Source organism: Drosophila serrata, unplaced genomic scaffold (assembly GCF_035046125.1).
Source record: "Drosophila serrata isolate PLE 108 unplaced genomic scaffold, ASM3504612v1 contig_275, whole genome shotgun sequence".
Classification (NCBI taxonomy): Eukaryota; Metazoa; Arthropoda; class Insecta; order Diptera; family Drosophilidae; genus Drosophila; species Drosophila serrata.
In genome coordinates, this window is record NW_028257173.1 from 3,382,165 (window position 1) to 3,404,250 (window position 22,086).

The 22,086-nt window shown below is 36.9% G+C and overlaps 3 protein-coding genes across 10 annotated transcripts in view; 1 reads left to right on the top strand and 2 right to left on the bottom strand.

Moving 5' to 3' along the window:
• The window catches only part of LOC110177976 (uncharacterized), a 157,667-nt gene that overhangs the window by 87,453 nt on the left and 48,128 nt on the right, over positions 1-22,086 (top strand). The gene's annotated exons all lie outside the window — the stretch shown is intronic.
• Positions 1-22,086, bottom strand: part of kek1 (leucine-rich repeat, immunoglobulin-like domain-containing kekkon 1 protein) — a 199,118-nt gene that overhangs the window by 29,842 nt on the left and 147,190 nt on the right. The window contains exon 3 of one of the 6 annotated variants that reach the window (XR_015272136.1): positions 429-2,586. The exons of 4 other annotated variants lie outside the window; for them this stretch is intronic. The gene's annotated coding sequence lies outside the window, so the exon portion shown is untranslated. Of the gene's footprint in view, positions 1-428; positions 2,587-2,917; positions 3,087-22,086 lie in introns of those variants that run through there. One more of the 6 variants, XR_015272135.1, reaches the window with a different exon arrangement.
• Positions 1-22,086, bottom strand: part of Yip1d1 (Yip1 domain-containing 1) — a 224,753-nt gene that overhangs the window by 17,987 nt on the left and 184,680 nt on the right. The window lies entirely within an intron of this gene.

Below are 22,086 nucleotides of genomic sequence, written 5' to 3' on the forward strand. Positions count from 1 at the left end.
TATTTTGTATTAAAAAAACTAGGCTTTTTTGAGGACGTTACTAATATATATTTGAAATTATTATAATTAGGAATTTTGATTATATTAGAAATGATTGATTTGATTTGTTATGGTATATTAACCATTTACTAATAAATATTTATAAACTTTATTTAAACTTAATTTAAGTATTTAATAGACCTATGGATTCCACAGTTTTATGATGAGATTCAGGGAACTTTAATACCCCAGAACTATATTTTAATCCATATTAATTGCTTCATTTAACTGAATATATTCAAAACCTTTCTAATACTTGTTTGTAAAAAACCTCTTTTTTTATTATCAAAATTTTTCCCCATTTCCCTCATACATATAAATATATGCACTTAATTTTTAATTCGATTACGCAAGTGGTCATCTTTGATGCGCTATTTGCTCCCGTGTTAAACAATTCACTCGCCTGATTGTGACAGCTTCAAGTGTGCAATGGTTGAGTGTGTGGGACTTCACTTTTTTTATTTTTCTGTTTGTTTCTGGAGTGAAGAGTCCAAGTGCACACTTTTGGTCCACTTGGCGCTCGGCCACACCCACTCACATATCGCCGCTCGGATGACAGCATCCTGCGGTGGCAGGACGCCACTTGACGCGGTCTGCATTCAGCAAATCCCAACCTCCTTCCCCTTTCTTCACCCTCTCGCCTCGCTACCGGCTCGTTCAATTGAAAAATTAAGCAGCCACTTTGTCAAAATGCTGCTTCAATGGCCCTCGTTCATTGGGTATATAGGGTTTGGGTCAATCCCCTATCCTCAGAGCCATTTGCCATCAGGGCTTCGATCCCGAAAACGCTGTCGCTTTTGCAATATAGCTGCCTCTGCCTCCTTTGCCGGGGGCTTTAATTGTCGACATCTGGGCTTGACATGTAAATGCAAAAGGTTCTTCAAAAACCAGGGACCCAGGGAGGATACTGCAGGCAGGCTTTGCTTCCTTACAGTGATGACAAAATGATGGGAAAAAGTCTTTAAATTGAGTAGAAGTATTAATTTATGTATTTGAAATATTTTAATAATATCTTGAAACCCTTCGAAAATTACTGTGTTTACAGAAAACACTTTCTAGAAACATTTGATTAGAAAAAGACTCGGGTGATAGATTGGTTTGCTTTAAATATAAATAAATTATTACAGAAATATGGGAAATTCTTTATAAACTGTAAGCTGAAGTCATTAGCTCTCAAGCAACTATTTTTAGCATTTGTAGAAGATTTTCTCTATATTATTCTGATTCTAAAAACTCCAAGTTGACACCACTGATGTCCTGGTGTCCTTGCTCTCCTGGCTCATCTGGTTTGATGGAGCATACTCGTTTGGCACTTATTACATTGGCATCTGCGTATGGTTTTGGCGTTTATTGATGCAAATTTGGCCCCAACGCCGCCGCCGTTGGCCCTGATCTTTTAGCCCCGTTTGTCGATGGCCCAAAACGATGGGGCCACCTAATTGACGGCTAACGTCGAACACAAGTGCGCCGCTCGCTGATTAGGGTTGCCGCTCCACTCCTTTCACTCCTGTTTTTTTTTTCTTCCTTTTTTCCAAGGCGACCCTAGTCCTGTTCCATGTCAATTTGTTGTCAGAAAAAGTTTTTCGGCTGTGAAACCTTTTCTTTTTCTGTTCCTGAGGCAAAGGGGGAGCACTTACCCCCCGCCTGGTTTTTTAATCGCCTTATTGTTGTGCGCATCTTTTTCTGTATTTCGCATTTGGCTCATTGATTGAGTTGACATTAATGGGCACTTGGAGGTGTCAGCGAATGGCAGCAATTGGCAAACAGTTGGCATCATTTAGCATACTAAATGCTGTTTATACCCATCACAAAAATAATAATAAATAATTTAAGACAGGGGGAAGTGGTGTTGAGGGAGTCTTAGGAAATGAGAAATTGAGAAAATTGACAGGCAGGTAGGTAAAATAATTGTAAAATTGAAATAGAGCTTACATTCTAATTTAAATGTCTGAACGCTGGTTGTTTTTCATATTTAAAAGCAGGATCATTTTTATGTTTTATATTCCATAAACAGGTCTTTTTAATGACTTAATTAATAGACCTAAAGGCCATTTGTTTTGGTATTACCAAAGACAATTTAATACACATTGGATAATAATAATATTATTAATATCATTAATAAACATTTTCTATATTATAAATCCAAAAGGCTGTGTAGTTAAAAATTATATTATATTATATTTCTATATGCACTAATCCAACTTCAATGGCTTCAACATCAAACAAATATTTTCACATACCTTCATTGAAATCTGCATGAAGATTTATGAGTCCTATAAGCCAAGATGTCAAGACAACAGCTTTGGCCATGCTTTCTTCTCCTGGAGCAAATCCCAGAGCATCAGTCTCATAATTATGTGGGTGTTCCCGATCTCTGTGTGTGTCTTTCTGGGGCCTCTCCCCGATTTACTAGTTTGGTGTGCCCACTCGTCCTCGTCCTCATCGTCGTCATCATCTACACCGAGGCAGTGGGCGTTCGTTTCGCATTCCTCGTTCATGTGATCCACTTGGCAGAGATTTTCAGCAACTGACATTGCCTGCAATTCACTGAAGTGTGGGCGATACCGTGGTATATCATTCCCAAACCTTAACTTAACCAAAAGTACATATATATTTGTTTTTTTCTGAGCCATTCCCCTTGATATAGAAAGGAGAGTAATGGGACTTGTAGTTCTTATTGGATTATAAAGTAATTAAATATGAGAAGTAAAATAGCTATAATTAAAAGGAAATATATTGGATAGGAATGTGTCAAATTTAATGCCAATTTAGTTTTAGATAAGTATCCATGTAAGCATTGCAAAGCTATAATAGGAGTTGCTCCTTTCCAATAAAATAAAGTCAGAACAGGAAACACTTTAATTAAAGCTGCAATATTTGTTTATTTACCTTTATTTATAATTGTAAATTTTAAAAATTGTAAAGATTATTCTTATACCTTTGCAGGGTATTGTAATTTCAGTCAAAGGTTCGTTACACTGTGAAGGAGTCATTTCCGACCCTATAAATCATATATATTCTTGATCAGCATGAAAGTCCGAATCGATCTAGGAATATTAAAAAGAAAAAAAATTTTGAAAATTTTTTTCAACATTTTTTTTGTTAAAATTTGTCATTGTCAAAATGTCAAAATTTGACAAAATTTCAATTTTCTTAAATTTTAAAACTAAATATGCAGATTTGTTAGACCTATAAAAACTAGTACAGAACAGCTTCCTGAATTGAATTTAATGCATTTTTTTGATAAGTTATGAGTTTTTTAAATTTAAATTTGTAGGTAAATGGTCATATAAATATATCGATAAATATCAACTCAAAGAATGGTGTTATAGTATCAGTCAGAAGCTTAAAACACTTTGAAGGAGTCATTTCCGACCCTCTATATCCTTGATCAGCATGAACAACCGAGTCGATCTAGCTGAGTTCGGAAGCAAAAAATAAAATTGAAAATTTTTTCAACATTTTTTAAGGTCAAATAATTGTCAAAACTTTGAAAAAAAATTCAAAATTTTTAAAGTTCTAAATAGAGTAAGCAGATTTGTTAATATAATAAAAACTAGCATAGGAAAGAATTAAAGTAATGCCTTTTTCGCTTATTTATGAGGTTTTTAAAAATTGATTTGTCGAATAAATTTTCACATAGAACCATCGTTTAATATCTTCACCTTAAGGTAAAGATATGTATGTTTATAAAGTATTGTGCAAATATTACACAAGTCTAGATTTTTATTTAAATATTGTTATAAATTCTATAATTAACAAAAAAATTTTAAATACGTTTTGAATCGTTTTTCCCCCGTTATCTCTTCGTTTCCTGTACTAAATTTTCTGTATTAAATGCACATCCTGCTTCCATTTTATTTATCATAATCCAACCTATTGAATTCCATGGGAGCAGTAATTATAATAACCAAACTGAACTTCCTTTAGAACCTCCGATCTCATCCGAAAATTGTACAAAAGTTAGTCTCCATTTCAGAGCCTGGGCCAGAGCCCAGAAGTTGGTTCTATTTCACACAGGGAGCCAAGCCAGTTGGGCTGGCAATGAAAACCGCAAAGTCATCTCCGGTTTATTTACTGGCCAACAGAAAATAAACCAGAAAGCGAAGATGAGACCAAGGGAATCAAACAAAAAAAAAAAAAACAAAAAAGGGCCAAAACCAAGAAGGTTTGAGCTTAACAGAAGCCAAATCAGTTTATACTCTTGAAAGTGATTTGAGTTTTGAGAAAAGGAAATGTTTGCAGGGGTTTTTAAAATTGATTCAGTGTAATAGAAATATTATTAAACATTTTGTAAATCTAATTTTATTAAGAGTATGTTTTTTATTTATATTTATTTATGGCTTATGCATCTGTAAAGTTCAATGAAAAGTTCAAACTTGTTTGAGCTTCTCCTAAAGTTCTACAAACTCTCTGGAAAGGGTACATACATAAACTGAAGCCGCATGAATTTTCAGTTGGCAAAGAGGCTCTCTTCTTCGTTGCCAAGAAGCACACAAAAAAAAAAACTAAAAAACAAAAGCCCATCCAAGCTCTGGATCCCAAGCCCTTGTCTTATCCCTATCTCAGGGACCTTGCGTTTCCATTTCTTCCCCACCTTTGGGCGATACATCGAATTTAATTTCCTGCCAAAATCGACAGAGACCAGAAACATTTCTGCTCTGGCGTTGCGGTGTGGGGCCCAGTCGAGCGTTAACAATTCTCTCGGTTACTAAAACTTAATTTTGCGGCTTGCGTTTCAAGGGAGAGGGGAGGAGTCCAGCACGGCGAATGAATGAAATTTCACACAATTAGCTGGACTGGACTGCCCAGATCCTGTCTCTCATCTGGAGGAGGCCCACCAACTGTCGCCGCCGGCACGTGATCGTGGCAGAAAACAACCAGAAAAAATTATAGCGCCGACACTTTGACAGACGACAGTTGCCGGCAAAGTTTTTTTGGGCCAACATGTGGCACTTTAGGCCCGAGTTTACGTCATATTTCAGGGCCAACTGGCGCCAAACTTATTAGACGGCTTCCTCTCACTCTCGGCATCGATCCCAGAGAGCCTTGGAATTTTTATTTTTATCCATCTGAAAAGCAACACCAGGCAAGGGGTCTAAGCCAAGGTCCAAGTCAAGATATTTGAGACTTTTCTTTTCTATGTACCCTTTAGTTTCACGGATTTATAAAATTAGCTTTGCAGGGTAATTTAAAAAGAGTATCTGTATACATTTGATATTACTTTAATTAAATAAATGTCAGTTAAAACATGTAACTAATAATAGTTCTAATTGAATTCGAATGTTTTAAATGTCAATATAATATTTCCTTCCACATTCCTTCTTAAAAAGAACTAGAATTTAAAGAATAAATTATAAATGGTATAATATCTTGAATTCACCTTCAATTAAATGGAATTTGATAACTTTATCCTCATTTTTCCTATTAATAAAACACAAACTCTAGGGTAACTTCTGGTCGAAATCATCCCTTATTATATTGTTATTGGTTGGACATTGAAAAATATTGTTTGCCCGAAAAAGGAAAATCTGGCCAAAACAAATGTGAGTCCGAGTTCTGTGAGCCTAGGCGAAAATCATAAAAATAAATGGCAAGTGATTTCAAGTTTTCGGCGCAACATGTGTAATTAATAGACTCCCCATATATATATACATAGTATATATAGAATATACTTTGTGTCCCGTAGGCGGAATGATGAATGCCTCGTAAAACGTTAAAGCTGTGGGGGGAACTCTAGGTGTCTATTGTATTATTTACGTCTGCATTGCTCCGTCATTCCCATTCCCTTATGTCCACCCATGTAATCCACCCACTCCTCCTCTGCCATACATTCGAGATCCATAAAATGGGGCTTCCCATGGTTTTTGCGACCCCATCTCGTGTAGAAGTGTCACACATGTCCTTGTGCGGCTTTGACTTTGGCCCCCGAAGCCGAAAATAGCCAACTGAATGGGCCAAGAGGGGGGCAGAGAGTAGTGCCAGTGTTACTGTTGCCGCTGTTTGGTCCTGTTTTTGTTGCAGAAGAGCAGAGCAGAGTGTGTGTGTGTGTGTGTGTGTTGTGTGTGTGCTGCCTACCAAGTGTGTCACTGTCACACACTTGACGATTTTTCGGTACGGCAATAGGCACTACTACCCCACACCAGATGGCAAAGAAAAGCAGAGAGAGAGAGGGGACGTTCAGGTGTCGGCTAGAGTTACTGATGATTGTACCCTACAGGGACTTGAAGTTGTATGTAAGTTAATAGCTATTAAGGATAATGTACTTGCCTTAAAGCTTTAATACTATAATTTCTATCTAACACTTTATTTTGCTTTACTTATTAGGCAGTGCTTAAAACCTTTTACCAAACAATAGCTATAACATTTACAAAATATATTTCCCTCCCAGGGATTCCCAGGACTCCTCTAGCTTTACAGCAAGGATCTCACTTGATGTCATGGCAATAAGGAGACGACCAGCGTCTAAGAGAGAGAGTGTGTTCTCCGACTGCTGCTCAAGTGTTTGTTATATCTGGCCCGTGTCCATGTCGGAACTAGCATTCCACTCTGGTGTCCTGCTCCATGTGCCCATGCGTTTTGTTCCGCCGCCTTGGCAAGGACATTGTTCTGGTCGTGCTGCTCGGGGCGGGGGAGGGGCCCTCGTTGGGGTCTCGTTTCGAGACCACTGGCAGCTGCGTTCACGCAAATAGAAAAGATACTCAAGGCACTCGTTTCGAATGGGAGGGGACTGGGGGACAGTGGGTGGAAAAACTGTTACGTGATGAGTGCGCATCATGCGGGTCCTGGAACCGCAATGTCACCAGGAAAAGCGGGCCCTGGGCCCACAACCACCACTGGGGCAAAATCAGGCATCAATGGGCGTTTAAGCCAGCTTCGCTTGATGTCCGCAATGAGATTTAAATAGAATCAAATTAGTCTGGCATTTTCCGACTATCATTCGTCCGAAGAGCAGACACAACCACCCAAAACCACCCAACCACCCATCTACCGGTTCAATGGACGCTTTCCAGCTGCATGAGGAATTGTTTGCTTTGGCAGCTTAAATCGTTTACCTAAAAACATAAATCCGTTGTATATACACAAACGTTCGCCTCGTCGAACGTTACGTTTACCTTTGTCAACGGTTTTTGCTTACTCCAATCCCTATCTGCACCTGTGTACTACCAGTACCTGTTAGCCACCCCGAATATCTTTCTAGTCAGGTGCACAAATACAAACAAGTGGAGCGCAGACAGACGGACGGACGGATGGACAGACGGACAGATGGACGGATGAGCAACGTTTCCATGTTCCCTCTTCCATGTAAAGTTGAGTTCGGCCCAAGCATTGACAGTTTGAGCTTAAAAATCCAATTAGTCTTTGATTTGCATACAAACATACAACAAGCACACACACACACACATATATACACAGCAAAAAAATGCAGACTGAATTGGAGAAAATCAATATATCGACTAAGGGATGATCATTTATTTCAGGTATTTTAAATATACTTGTATGTATCAGGAGGGATATTATGAGAGATTTATGTGGGTTTTTTTGCAAAAGGCAAAAGAGATTTCAGAATATTATTTTATTATTGTAAAATTTTGTTAAAATTGTTTTAATAATAATGTAGGAAAATCTTAAATAAGTTTTGGAATAAATGATATATGTAAATATGCATCAAGATCTTTGTATAAACCATTTCTCCTTAATAGATATTGATACTGATACGCCTTAAATATCTTTTCCATGGCTTGGAGTAATAAAATATTAAGATTTAATTCAATTTATTTAGAAATAAAGTATGAAATATTGTATAAAATGAAATGAAGTCCTTTGTTCTATAAGTTCAAAAATCTTTCTTCATAGCATTCATAAATGTGTACTTTATTTTAACTTGCTTCCATTTTCTATAATTTTCTTTAAAAAAATAAAATCTCATATTTTATCAAAAAACAAGCTCGAATTTCAATCGAATACCCTGTAATAAAAGAAACAGAGAATCAAAACACACGTAGAGGAAACAGACTGACAAAAGGGAGAGGCAGATACAGAGAAAGTGACACACACAAAACAGTCGCAGAATTTCTTGCTAAATATTTTAAGACCATTCCCTCCGAATGTGAACCAAGCGAATTTGTATTTTGGCTTTGATTTTGGCCTTCGCTTTGAGCTGTTGCTTTTTAAGGGGGATTCCCTACCTCTCACAAAAAAAAAAAATAAAATAAAAATCCCCTAAGCATCCTTCCTGGCGCTACCGCATTTGGCTTTCTTCGTCTCCGTCTCCGGCTTTCTGTGACTTTCTCCGGTTCTCTCCATGCTTTTCCCGATTTCTCCTTTGCTTTCCTCGGCAGTGGCACCACAATAGACAATTGGATTTTTGCGGTTTTTAATCCAATTTATTTCGTCTTAAATACAAAAACTTGAAGCTACGTCCCTTTTTGCCTTTGCAACAAAGTGTCCCCAATGCTTACCTGTGTGTATGTGGGTTTGTGTGTGTGTTAAAGTCCTGGGTGCGGTTCAATGTAATTTAATGGATGGCCAGCACACACACACACACACACACATATACACTGGTACAGACCAAGGACAGGCACACACACACATCCGGCAACAGTAAGTCAGGATGTTAAGCCCTCAAAGGAGGCGAGAGTCCTGCGCCCACCTGCGCTCACTCAAAATCAACGAGCAGAGGACAGCTCTCAACAAACTAATTTAAATATTTCAACAATTAAGGAGCCCAGGCAATTAAAATAAACCAACGCCACCTCTGACCCCCCTGGAAAACAATGGGTAAATCGGGGATTATTTTGCAGCCGGAAAGTCGAAATTTGTATGCACTATTTATGAGAGGCAAAAAGAGGAGGATAGATAGGTACAGAGAGAGAGAGAGAGAGAGAGCTTAAAAAGTGGCTTTTACTAACCAGGATATTGTTTGGAATAAGCTGGACTACTTTAGGATTATGATGGCATTTGAGAAACATTGAAAGGATTCAGAACGGAGAGAAAGCCAGTCCTGATCCATCGATAGAAACATGTTTATAATTGTGTAAGTAGATTTGCTGAGGGGATTTATTGGAATACTAAATGGAAATCAAGTCATTGTTACGACTTTTCTAATCCATGATTTAGTTTGCAAGTAATACAGTCATGTTTTGTCTTAATTCAATTTAAGGTTGTATTTTCATGAATGTTTTATTAATCTTTTAAGTTATGGTTATTTACAAGGTTCAAGAATATTTTCATTTAAGTTGAATAACAATTTAAAAATGATTTATTGTAATTTAAAGAATCTATAGAGTAATAAAATCATTAATTAATTCATATATGTTCTTATCATTTTTGAAATATGGAACATTAATGAAATGATTTTCAAAATAAAATTATTAAGAGCTGATACAAATACTGGCATAATCTCTGATGCATTTATGTTTATTTTATAATGGCATATTTATGAGTCAATTTGTATTAAACCATTTTGATATTATTTTGAATTGCAAACCAATTTATGATATCACAAATTAGTTGTTTTTTTTATGTTGAATATAATTTTGTTTTGTCGGCCTATAAATCTTTATGTTAATAATTCATTCTGATACAAGATTTTCTCCTAAAAATTCCCCTCCAATTAATATCATTTCATCAGACTTCAATGATACCCCAATGATTGGCTAGATTACAACAATCAACACCGTGTGACTAACAACCAGCCATTTTAACCTTTTATTTCCTATTCCCTTAGAACATCCTGTTCCCCCATCCTCAACCCTTTCATCCCCCACCTTCCACTTGCCGAGAGTGTGTACGTGTGTGTGTACTTTGTTGTGTCGTGTTGTGGACATCGTTCAATCAATGTCAACGTCATTGTCCTGCTACCACCTGCCCGATCCTGTTGCTTCATTTCTCTCGATTTCCGCCTGCCTGGCAACCACCTTAAACCCCATCCAGTTTATCCACAATCCGAAAGTCAAGATTCTTTCACATTTGCGTACCATAATTTCAAGCAAAACCTGCTGACGATTTCACTTCTACTTTGGGTGATTTTGGAATTCCAAGTGCTAGAAAAAGAGGCATTAGGGGAATTTACACAGCAAGAAATGTAAATGTAATGTTTAAAATTAGTTGGATTTACAAATTAAATATATTTTATCATAATTATAATGTAAAAATGTAGGAAATGATACAAATAATATAAGGAAAGTGTGCTTAATGCTCTGATATACTTGAAAGGGTTTTACATCAAAAACTGTAGCATACTTTCTTGCATTAGGAGTACTTTTACACTCTAAGCACCATATTTAGTTTTTAATCGATTTTTTGAAAGGAAATTTCAAAGAGAATATTAAGAACTATCTTTTTGTTACTCAACTGATTTCTTGAGGTATCAATTCTGTACGTTTAATGCCATTTAGGTCTTCCTTTGCTGTTGCTGTTGCTGCGACTGCTGCTGCTTCCTTGTGTCCGGCGAAGCGATTCAAAGGCGCTCCCGTGCAACTGTCAATATCACACGCAGAGCTGGACACATGAGCGACACATTGACACATGGCGTACAAAGGCAAAAGGACAGACCAGACCAGCACAGCTCACAGGACACACACACTGGCACACTCGGCACATCCTTCCTGTGTTCAGTACGACTCTATGTGTGTGTGTGTGAGCGTGTGTCGATGTATTAAGTGGAAACACCTTGTAAAATGGCTGACAGGTGTTAGAAGACTTTGCAAGATTTATGCGCTGACATTAACATGAATATGTATGACTGCAGTCTCGGTTGTGTGAGCTAGTGTGTGTGTCTCTGTGACTCTGTGTGTGTGTGTGTGAATCGCCCAAGCAGTTAAAGGATAACAGCGCATTAACTTAAGCATTACATCTGCAAAAGGGGGCAGGGACGCACACAGGTGCCAGGACACGCTGTGGTTTGCAACAATTAAAGTTTATTTGCTCCCACATAGACACTCGCACAAGCACGGTCGCTCGCTCGCTTGCTAGTAAATGTGTATTTATAGTCACCTTGCCACAAAATTAAATAAAAGCAAAAGTCAACAAGGAACATAGATTTGCTTGCCAGCTTTACTTGCTTTGCTTTGGTCAACTGCACAACAAATACTAGGAGCCACAGCCATAGCTAAGGACAACAGCCACAACAGCTACAGCGGCAAATATGGCAATATGAGGCAACATGTTAGCCATCATCGTTATAACGCTCGACAGGATACCATAGAGGGGCAGCCACACGCACACACACATACACAGACATACAGGACATTTTGGGTTTGGCAATGTTTTTGTTATTCGACGCAAAGGAAAAGTGAGCCAGGGAGACGCCTGCGTGAGGCACGCGTGAGTGGTCAAAATTATGATAATTAGATAGGTTTTGCTTAAGAATTTATTAATTAATTTAAACTTTATTTGATTGCAGGAAATATGAGAATATTTGTAGATCAAACTAAGAGTTATATCCTTGGCAAACACTTCAAAAGATATATTCCCCATTTATTATCCTGCAGCTTGACAAAATCTTGTTTCAAACATTTTACTTTTTACTTTCTGCTAACGACGAACCCTATTGATTTCTTGGCTTTATTTTTGGATAAAAAAAAGAAAAAAGTAACACAATATCTAGGTAGAATGTTCACCTGCCACTTTGCGGGCCATCTCTAACTGGGTCAGGGTGTCAGTGTCCTGCAGTCAGCTTTTGCTGCTGTCAGCCATTTTGGTATTTGCTTTACTTACCTACCTACTGCTACCTGCTACCTTGCTACCCGGCTGCCTTGGCTCGCTTGTTGTTGCCTCATTATGATTGTCAAAGTGACGGACTGGTCATGCAAAGGTAAACACAAAATGTGTAAATACAATGAGACATGGACAAGGCAGAGGATGGAGTATGTGTGTGTCTCCACCGGGGATATTACAATATTGCTCGAACTCACCTGCTGACTCTCGGTGTTGGCATTGTAATTATCATTGCGACACTATTTGCTGTTTGGCTTAAGTGCTTTGTATGACCAGCCAAGCAAATCAATAAGCCCAGTTATAGCCCCTATATCTTACTCCTGCCCTTACCTATGAACTGGTCTATCTGCAACCCCAAAACCCTGTCACCCTTAATCTAATGACACTTAAAGAAAGCAAAGGGAGGAAAAAGCCTTTTAAAGAATATATTTATTGCAGAAAATATAAATTTTTAAGGCAGTTTTTGTATACATACTCCGCATTACAAATGACATAACAAAGACCTATATTTGACAAATAAATGCATACTAATACCTTTTTAAAAACCATTTTTAAACTTTATTTAAAAGTAGATATCAAAGCTTTCCTTACAAAATCTCAGTGTATATGCATTCCTAATTAAGGCATGTTCCTTTATATTCTTAAATTAAAAAGGGAAACACTTTTGGGGGCTGAATTTTGGTTATCAAAATTTAGGGGTGCTTAATTTCTTTGAGTGCGCCATATCATTGCATACTTGATGGCTTTAAGATGCTGTGGAAATTGGTTTGTTATGCGCCTTTAAGTAGGCTAAACGCTTCATTTTTATGTCATTTCGCTGTCACCGCTTACAGCACCAAACACCGCCCCAACCGCATTTTATATCCTTTGGGAGGATCTGCCACCTCCCTCGGATTCACCCCCATCCCCCAAAGGACACGCAGTGTCCCTTCCTTGTCCGTCATTCATTATTTGCACTTTTTTTTTGTCCTCTCCAACGTTGTTCCTTTGTTTGGTTTGTTTTTGTTTGAGCTTCTTTTCCGCTCATGAATTTTTTATTATATTTCGACACCTGCACTTCCCCCCCCCCCCCCCTTATCCCTACACCTTCGACTTGGCTGTTGTTTCATTTTTAAATTATTAAATTTTATTGGCGTATCACTTTTTATGTGCGACCGCCGCCAGAAACATTATATTTCGATTAGCACCTGTTTGCTGACTTCCCACCCACTCACCTTGTTTTCTCTCATCTTTTTGGGTTTGTGTTTTTTTTGGTTGGTTTATTTTTCAATTGCAGCTTGTTCTTGGTTTATTTTTTTTTGTGGGACAACAGGTGTGACCCGTAAATTTGTGCCTCCCACCATTTGCCATTTTTCTATTTCCCATTTACTTTTATGCTTTTTATGGAAATTTCATTCGTCTTCTCCATCGTTTGATTTCCAGTAAATTAAATGCGATTTGTGTTTCGCATCAAGAACCATCGAAGCGAGCGGCGCGTGTTCAACGCCAGACGCTAAGTCGAAGACAAGGTGAACAAACCAGGCGGGAAAATCGATTTCGATGCGAGAACACCTGCTGATCTCATTAAATGTTTGCTCCAGAATTAACTATTCCTGTTGAGTTTAAAGTTTTTGTAAGCCATGTGTATGTGTCTTTGACATGTATGCGCCTCCAGTGCGCATTATGTGGGACAATAATAATGGTGGTGTAAACTGGGATTTTGCTTAAATGTCGGTGTGGGGTTATTCGGGGATTTAATTAGGAGTAATGAGAAGTGGATTAGAACCTTTGGAAAATGGGTTAATATTGCTATTTCCCTAGTAATTTCTATTAATGAACCATGAAATGAATTGCATTTAAGAGCTATATATATTCAAAATTCTTTAAATTATATATGAAATGATGGAATGTTTAAAATGTTTCACAATTTCCTATATAACTGAAAATGTAATAAACTTCTATAAGAACAAGAAATGAAATATGCATAACAATTTCATATGTAATTAAAAATCTAATAAACCTATTTAAGAAATAGAAAAAAAACTATATTCGGAAAGACAAAATTTATAAGCCCTTGCAGTTTGCAATCGAATTATAGAATTAAATACGAAATAAATCATAGCTAAGCTTAAAATATTCACATTTAATAAGTAAATTTGTATCAAAATTGTTATATGACAATTAATCGAAAAATCAAAGTTTAAAAATTTCATAACTAAGCCAAAAATTCATTAAATTTAATTCGGAAAACTTTCCTATACTAGTATTTATTACATTACAAAATCTGCATACTCAATTTAAATTAAACAAAATAAATTAATTTTGTTTTAATTTTTGACAATTGACAAAGCCATTTTTTTACCTAAAAAAAATTACAAATTTTTTCAAATATTTTTTTTTGCCTAAGATGGCTATATCGATTCGGCTTTTAATGCTGATCAAGAATATAAATGACTTATAGGGTCGGAAATCACTCCTTCACATTATTACAAGCTTCTGATTACAATTATATTTTAAGAAAAAAAATTCGTAAAGCAATCCCCAAAAAAATTACGTATACGCACTGGAGTAAATAGTATTTGATCTCAGCCAAGAAAGCACTAATTTCAATTTGGAAAACTGTTTTTTGTGAAGTTTTATTAATTTTATAAATCTGCATACCTAATTTAAAATTACAAAATAATTCAAATTTTTTTTCAAATATTTGAAAACTGAAACAAACATTTTTGACCTTAAAATATGTACAAAAAAATTTTAAGAAATTTCCCCGTCCAAGATGGCTAGAAAGATTCCCCTGTTAATGCTGATCAAGAATATATATGATTTATAGGGTCAGCAATGGCTTCTTCACTTGGTTTCTGGCTTCTGAGTAAAATTAAAATACCCTAAAATGGTAAATTATTAAAATTTTCAAAGAAAATATCAGCATTTTCTACATTCTCCACTGGATACAAACAATATAAAACTAAATTCAATAAAAAATACAATCTTATTTAATTAACAACTGTTATCCTTAGCCATTTACCACTGTGTTTTTGGTTGATGCAATTGAAAAATGCAGTTTCGTTTGGGTGGCCTTGTTGGGGAGTGGAAAAAAAGTTTCCCTGGCATTGTCGCCGGCTGTGTTGTCTTCTCCTGATCCCGCCTGGCAATTACCCCAGGGAAAATCACCCGACATTGTCCATTGCAATCCAATGGCGACTAATTAATGTGCCCATTTAATGGGCCATCCCGTAGCCCAGAAATCTCCGCCAAAAGCAATGTGAAAAGCGCCGCCCCCTCCGTGGCCTCCGGTTGCGTGTGTGTGGGCTGTCAAGAATATTTCGTGCTCGGTCAGTTAATATACTGTCAACGTGTTGGCATCGATGGCATTTATACGCACACATGCACACTCCACTCAAAATAATTGTATTTTTTTTATTTTATCCATATTAAAGAGATTGATTTTGGGTAAAAAAATAGCAGTTTTCGTACTTCCAAGACTAGAAACGGATTGCTAAAGTTGGGGCCTTAATATTTGTATTGTATTCTCGGCTGATTAAGTATTTTAATACTTATTTGGCACTAAGATATCTAAATCAGTACTTGGATTTGTTAAAATTTAAAGAACATTTAGGCAGAGCTTTAGCTTTGCTCCATTAGTATTCTATTCCTGTAAAGGATCTAAGATATCTTTATGAATATTTCTACTTCCCGACTTTTAAAGATCAGCCAAGCCATGTTTTCAGCTAGAATTTTTTGTAAATACTATACATTTAAATCCCATTTAGTTATCCATAAATTTATGACTTGATTTCTTTATGTGCACCCTAGGAGAGATACTCTTTTGGGCGATTGAAGTGTATGTAGATATGTTCGTTAGTGGTTGAAAGGCGTTGACTGCCAGCAATGAAATTGATTTTGGTGCGGCATCAATGAGACTGCCTGTCAGGTTTCCTCCTCCTCCTCCATTCCCATATATAGGATTCCCCTCCCAAACTCTGTCATCCGTCCGAGTGGCGGCAATCCTCGCATCGCCTCATGCGTATTTTAATTGAATAAACATCCTGGCCGCAGTTGGCGGCAAGCGAAGAGCAAAAAAAAAAATAAAACAAAAAAGAGAAAATTAAATATCCCCTTGACTCCTGCTGATGCTTCTGCTTCTGCTGCAATCGAGCCGAAGACAAACAAGCGGCCAATGCCAATTAAATGGGAATTTTAATTAGCGCAAGTTTTTCCCGGCATGACGTCACATCCATTGAGAAAAACACAGAGAGAGAGAAGCCAGCAAGCAAGTGAAGCAGGTGAAATGCTATAAAAAATAATATTAATATTACCTGTCAGGAAAGACGAGTAAAAAGTGTCTGTTTACCAGAGCAAACTTGTGAATCTGGTACTAAGGGATATAAGATAAATGTAACAGATGAAACTAATACAAAAGATTTACAAAGGAATTTAATGGTTTAAAAAATTATGAAAATATTGCTATATATTGGAGATTAATTTTATTTTATTTTATTTTGTACACTGTAGGCAGAAGTTACAAACTTAGGCTACAGGGATCGGCCATAACAGCGGAGATTTTCGGCCGGAATAAGGTTTACATGATTTGGTTAAATAAATATAGAGGGATCTTATAAATGTATTAACAGTTAATTGCACATGGATTATTTACAAGTAACAAATGACAGATATTTTATGAGGAAAGTGATTGGTTTATATACGGTGTAAAAGATTTGCTGATTTGAGGAAATTAAGAATTAATTGGATGTTAGCAAAATTAGGGTTGAATAACTGATCAGTAAGTTTAATGTTTGGGAAGTTTGATCTATGTGTTTGAAGTGCTGGACAGTCGTTAAGGATATGGGAGATTGATATTTTTTCGTTGTTACAGAGCTGGCACTGATCGTTTGGTGGTTGTGAAAAGCGATGTTCGTGGGTGAGCCTGGTGTGGCCGAGTCGAAGACGGATTATTTTGGTGATCTCTCTTCTAGGTAGGTTGAAGGTTTGTATGTAGTCAGCTATGCTTAGGGCATCTGGGTTAATTTGTTGATACCACTGCGATGATTTCTGCAATATTTTAGGCTTAAGTTTTAGCGTGTCGATTTTTATTTGATTGTTGATGTCTCCACGGTTAACATTTGGCATTGTTAGTAGTGGAGCGTTGGTCGCTTCTTTTGCTGCTGTATCGGCTTTATCGTTGCCTTTGATTCCGACGTGGCTGGGGACCCATAAGAGCTTGATTTTGTTTTTGTGTCTTAGCAGAAGGTCGCGGATATATGATACGTAAAAGTTGGAATTGTTTATGTTTGCAAGTGCTTCCAATGTGGATAGGGAGTCTGAGCAGATGCAAAATTTCCCTCTTGTCTTGACTGCTATTTTGATGGCTTCAAGGATAGCAATCGCCTCGGCTGTAAATACAGATGAGTAGCTTGGAAGGATAGCTTGTTTCAGTATTTCCTCTTCTGTCGTTATCGCAAAGCCAATTATTTCCTTACTCAAGGATCCATCTGTGAACAGAAGCGTGAAATTTTTGCTAATAAGCTGGTGTCTGATTTCCAGAAATTGTTTGACAAATATGTCCTTGTTGGTGTCTGATTTTTTTACTCGGCTTAGTCGGGTATCTATCTGGTTGGTATCCAGAAACCAGGGTGGACATGATGGTTTTGGCTTATGGGGAAGAGAGGTGGGGAATCCGAGCTTTAGGCCAAGATTAATGCAGTGGTTGACGGCGGAGGATCGATATTTTTTTGTTTTATTTTTGGTAATCCGGTGAATGATTTGCCTTAGAGGGGTGTCGTTTGCGTGGATAATAGTGTTGATTGTTTTTGTTTTTAAGTGGTCGATTCTGTTATCTATTGGTTCAATATTTGCTTCTAGGTATAAATTGAAAGTGGGTGTAGAACAGAAGGCTCCCAGAGACGTTCGTAGGAGTGAATTAATTAAGGTTTTAATTGGTTTTATTAGTGATTTCGGGGAGTTACCATATATCGGTAGAGCATAATCAATTTTGGAAATGCATAGACTTTTGACGATTTGGATTAGGGTGTTGGGGTGGCTGTTATATTTTCCGTTGGAAAGGCATTTAATTATGTTCGATGATTTCTGTAGTGACTTGTGTAGTTTAGTAATATGGGGTTTGAAATTGTATTTTTTATTGAAAGATAGACCTAGAATGGTGAGTTCGTTAACTGTGTTAATAATTGTGGATTGTGTAGAGACCTGGCATGAACATTGTTTTTTCCGGCAAATGTGAATATGTTTGCATTTTGAGATTGAAAGCATAGCTCCGGATTTTTGGCACCACTCATTGATTTCAGCAAAGAGTGTATCGACGTTGATTGAAATGTTTTTGTCTTTTTTTAATGGTATTAAGATGTTGAAGTCGTCTGCATAAGCTGTGTGTTGAAGTTCCTTGTGCTTGTCGATTATATCTGAGAGACTGTTGAACGCAATGAGAAAGAGAATTACAGAGAGTGGAGATCCTTGTGGAATGCCATTGTGGAGTGGGTGTATCCTTGAGGTGTTATTATTGGCCCGAACTCTGATTTTTCTGTTTGACATGAAGTTAATCACATACACTGCGTTTCACTTGAATAGCACACTTTACATACTGAATTTCAAATCTCGAAATCTTTTAAACAAAAAGAAAACTCGTTGATGTTTTTGTTTCTATTTATAGAGTAATCAATTTTAATTATAAGAAAAGTAACAAAACTTAAATTAAATTAACAATTAATAAAGGATAACAAAAAAAACTGAAAAACTTAAAAAATACCACAAAAATTTTGTTTCACATGAATAGCACATTTTTTTTTTTTAAGTATATTTAATGAACTTAAGTATTAGGAAATGTGTTTTTATTCAATAGTAAGTATTAATGTAAATATATATGTTAATTTAATAATGGGTCGAGCCCCTCTTATTCAATATAACCTCGTAGATCCTGTTGGGCAGCGAATCATATAGACTTTTAATGTAGTCTAGGGATATTGTAGCCCAGGCCCTCCGAATGGCGTCAATTAGTTCGTCTTTTGTTGAAAATTGTTTACCAGACTCATAAACCTTTCTGACCAGCCATCCCCAAACATTTTCAATTATATTCATATCCGGCGAGTATGGTGGCCAGTTCAGAGTTTCAACATTTTTATCTTTTAAAAAAGATTTTACAACACGTGCAGTATGTATTGGGGCATTGTCGTGCTGGAATGTCCACGGCAAATGATTGAAAACATTTTCCAATGGTGGAAAACCTTTTTCGAGGACGTTTAGATACGCTTTTGCGTTCATGTTTGAGGATAAGAATTAGAGTTCACAAGTCCCATAGTAAGATATGGCTCCCCAAACCATAACTCCGCGTACTCGACTGTGTAAACGCTCCAATTGATGCGTCTCTTTCCTCAGATCATGAAAATAATAATTATAGCCATCTGGCCCCTCCAAATTGAACTTTTTTTCATCAGAAAAAACTACGCGCCTCCACTCGTTACACCATGACATATTGACGCGGCAAAAGGTCAACTGTGCTTCCTTTCGTTTGGGGTTAATCGGTGGTTTTTTTTTTAGTTTCAAGCATTTAAGATGTTTAGCTTTGGAAATAACTCGCCAAACAGTAGTTTTTCTCGCGTCAACACCTGTTTTTTCCCTTATCTTGCTCACAGAGTCATGAAAATTTGAGGCTTCCCGCAGGATTGAACGCTTATCTGTGTCGCTAAGGAGACTACTTTGGCGACCTTTCATATTTTTTCCAGAGTTTTGCTTGTTATTTATAAAATTGTGTACGACTTTTCTGCTTCTTCCAATTTTTTTCGCTATATTAGCCACAGAAAGGTCACAATCAATATAGCTTTGTATTTGGATCTGTTCCTTGTGACTTAGTGACGTTCCACGACCCATAATTGCACAAAATGATTAAACTTTGTTTGAAATTCACAAATTAATCAAAAAACTTTTATGAATCAATCTTCTTGGCTGCTGAAATGACACTAAATCTAAAATGTGCTATTCATGTGAAACAAAATTTTTGTGGTATTTTTTAAGTTTTTCAGTCTTTTTTGTTATCCTTTATTAATTGTTAATTTAATTTAAGTTTTGTTACTTTTCTTATAATTAAAATTGATTACTCTATAAATAGAAACAAAAACATCAACGAGTTTTCTTTTTGTTTAAAAGATTTCGAGATTTGAAATTCAGTATGTAAAGTGTGCTATTCAAGTGAAACGCAGTGTATCTGATTATCAATGGTCCACAGCCCCATTCCGACAACTGATTAATGATGGTATGTAATCCTATTTTTTCGAATGCTTTTGCAAAGTCAAGAGATAAGATGGATATGTGTCTTTTTCCAGAGAGGGCTCTGCTAATTAGAGCGTCTGTGTATAGCAGACAGTCCATAACAGATTTTCCCTTTTTAAATCCCAGTTGACGGCTATTTAGTAGTTTGTTACTTGTTGCAAACCACCATAGCCGTTTTGAGATTATCTTGTCGAGGGTTTTAGACAAGCATGGGTTGAGAGAGATAGGTCTGTACGATTCAGTCATGGTTTTGTCAGCACCTTGTTTATGTATTGGTATAATTGTGCTTATTTTGTATGATTGAGGAATATAGGATTTTAATATATTGTTGAAAAAGTATATAATTCTCATTTTGAGTGAATCAGCTACGTGTCTTATCATATCGTAATTTATCTTATCTTGTCCTGGGGTGTGACCCTTTAAGCTATTTAGAGCTGATGCGAACTCTAGGAAGTTTATGTCTTGTTCCATAAAGGCTGCAGTTCGGTGTGGGGGATTTAAGTAGTTCCGCATACTCAGTTTGAGTTTTTCTTCAATAAAGGAATTGGAAAATTGGGAGTCTTCCGAGCGAAGAGACCAATAGCTTGCGAAAGCTTGGGTAATTTCTTCAGAGCTGTTAAGAAGATCGCTACTGCTGTTGTCCTTTATTGCATGTATTTGTGTGGCTTTGTGAAGGCCACAGAGTTTCTTAATATTGCTCCAAATTGCTTCCGGCTTGGACTGTGGGGAGATTGTTGAAGTCAATTTAAATAGGCTTTCGGCTTTGCTGGATTTTAATTCCCTTCTGAATTGTGCGTTGATTTTTTTATATTTGATGAGATTCTCAATGGACATGTCTCTGTTGAAAGTTCGCCAGGCTTTCATTTTTTCCTTTCTCATACTATTCAATTTGTTGTTCCACCAAGGGACATTATGGTGTGATCTAGGTGGTCTCGTATGTGGGATGGTGTTGTATGCACTTTGCAATATAATTTTCTTGATGTTACCCGCTTCCTGATTAATGTTTGGTGAATTTGGAATTTTGTTGTTCAGGTCATCAGTGAGCGTCTCGAATTTTTCCCAATCAGCTCTGCTAGTAACGAACCGTTGTACATACTTTTGTCTTTCTCTCTGGTTTTTCGGGAAAATTTCGATGGTGATTGGGAAGTGATCACTACCTTGGAGGGAGTCACTGATTTTAAAGTCGCAAAATATTTTTAGTTCAGGTGAGCAGAATGCCAAGTCAACGTGTGTTAACGTTCTATGTGTTGAGAAATGTGTGGGTTGTCCGTTGTTAAGGATAATGAAATTATTGTCCAGGATAAATTTTCCCAATATTCTACCTCTCTGATTTATTGTTGGAGATCCCCAGCTGGTATTCCAGCTGTTGAAGTCCCCTGTAATCAGATTTGGGCAGTTACCTGATGGTATAATCGAACGTAGATCCATGTGATTAAATTTAGTGTTGGGAGATATATAAGAAGATATAATATTGAATTTTTTTACAGACTGAATTTCTATTGCTATGGAATCAACTGAGTTTTGAAGAGGGATGAGTTTGTGCTGAATGGATTTGTGAATTAAAATTGCCGCTCCGCCATCCGGGCTGTGGGAGGCTGTGTAGTGAATGTCGAAGTTTACTGGAATAGGGATTGGTTGGGTGTATGTAATGTGGGTTTCTTGCAGTGAAATGATTTTGGGAGTAAAGCGTTTTATTAAGACTTGCAGTTCGTTGTAATTATTCAGGTATCCATTCATGTTCCATTGTAAGAGTTTCAGGGTCATTTTGATTATTAATGCGTTGTTTTTGTCTCACTTGAGGCAAGGGATTTAAGTTTTGCTCTAGTTATTATTGCGCTTTGATCGTTTTTTAATAGTCTTTTTGTTCTGTTTGTTGAGCTGAGTGGAAGAATTTTTGCAGATTTTTTTGCAGTATGGGAAGTGCAGGGGGTTTCCGAGCTGGATGACATAGGTTCGTCTGGCTCGGGGTTCTCGGATGTTGGTGTGTCAAATTCATTTTGGGCATAGCTAATTGGTTTCCTTGTTGATTGTTGGGAAGAGTGGGCTACATTGGATTTCGCTGCTGAGGAGTAA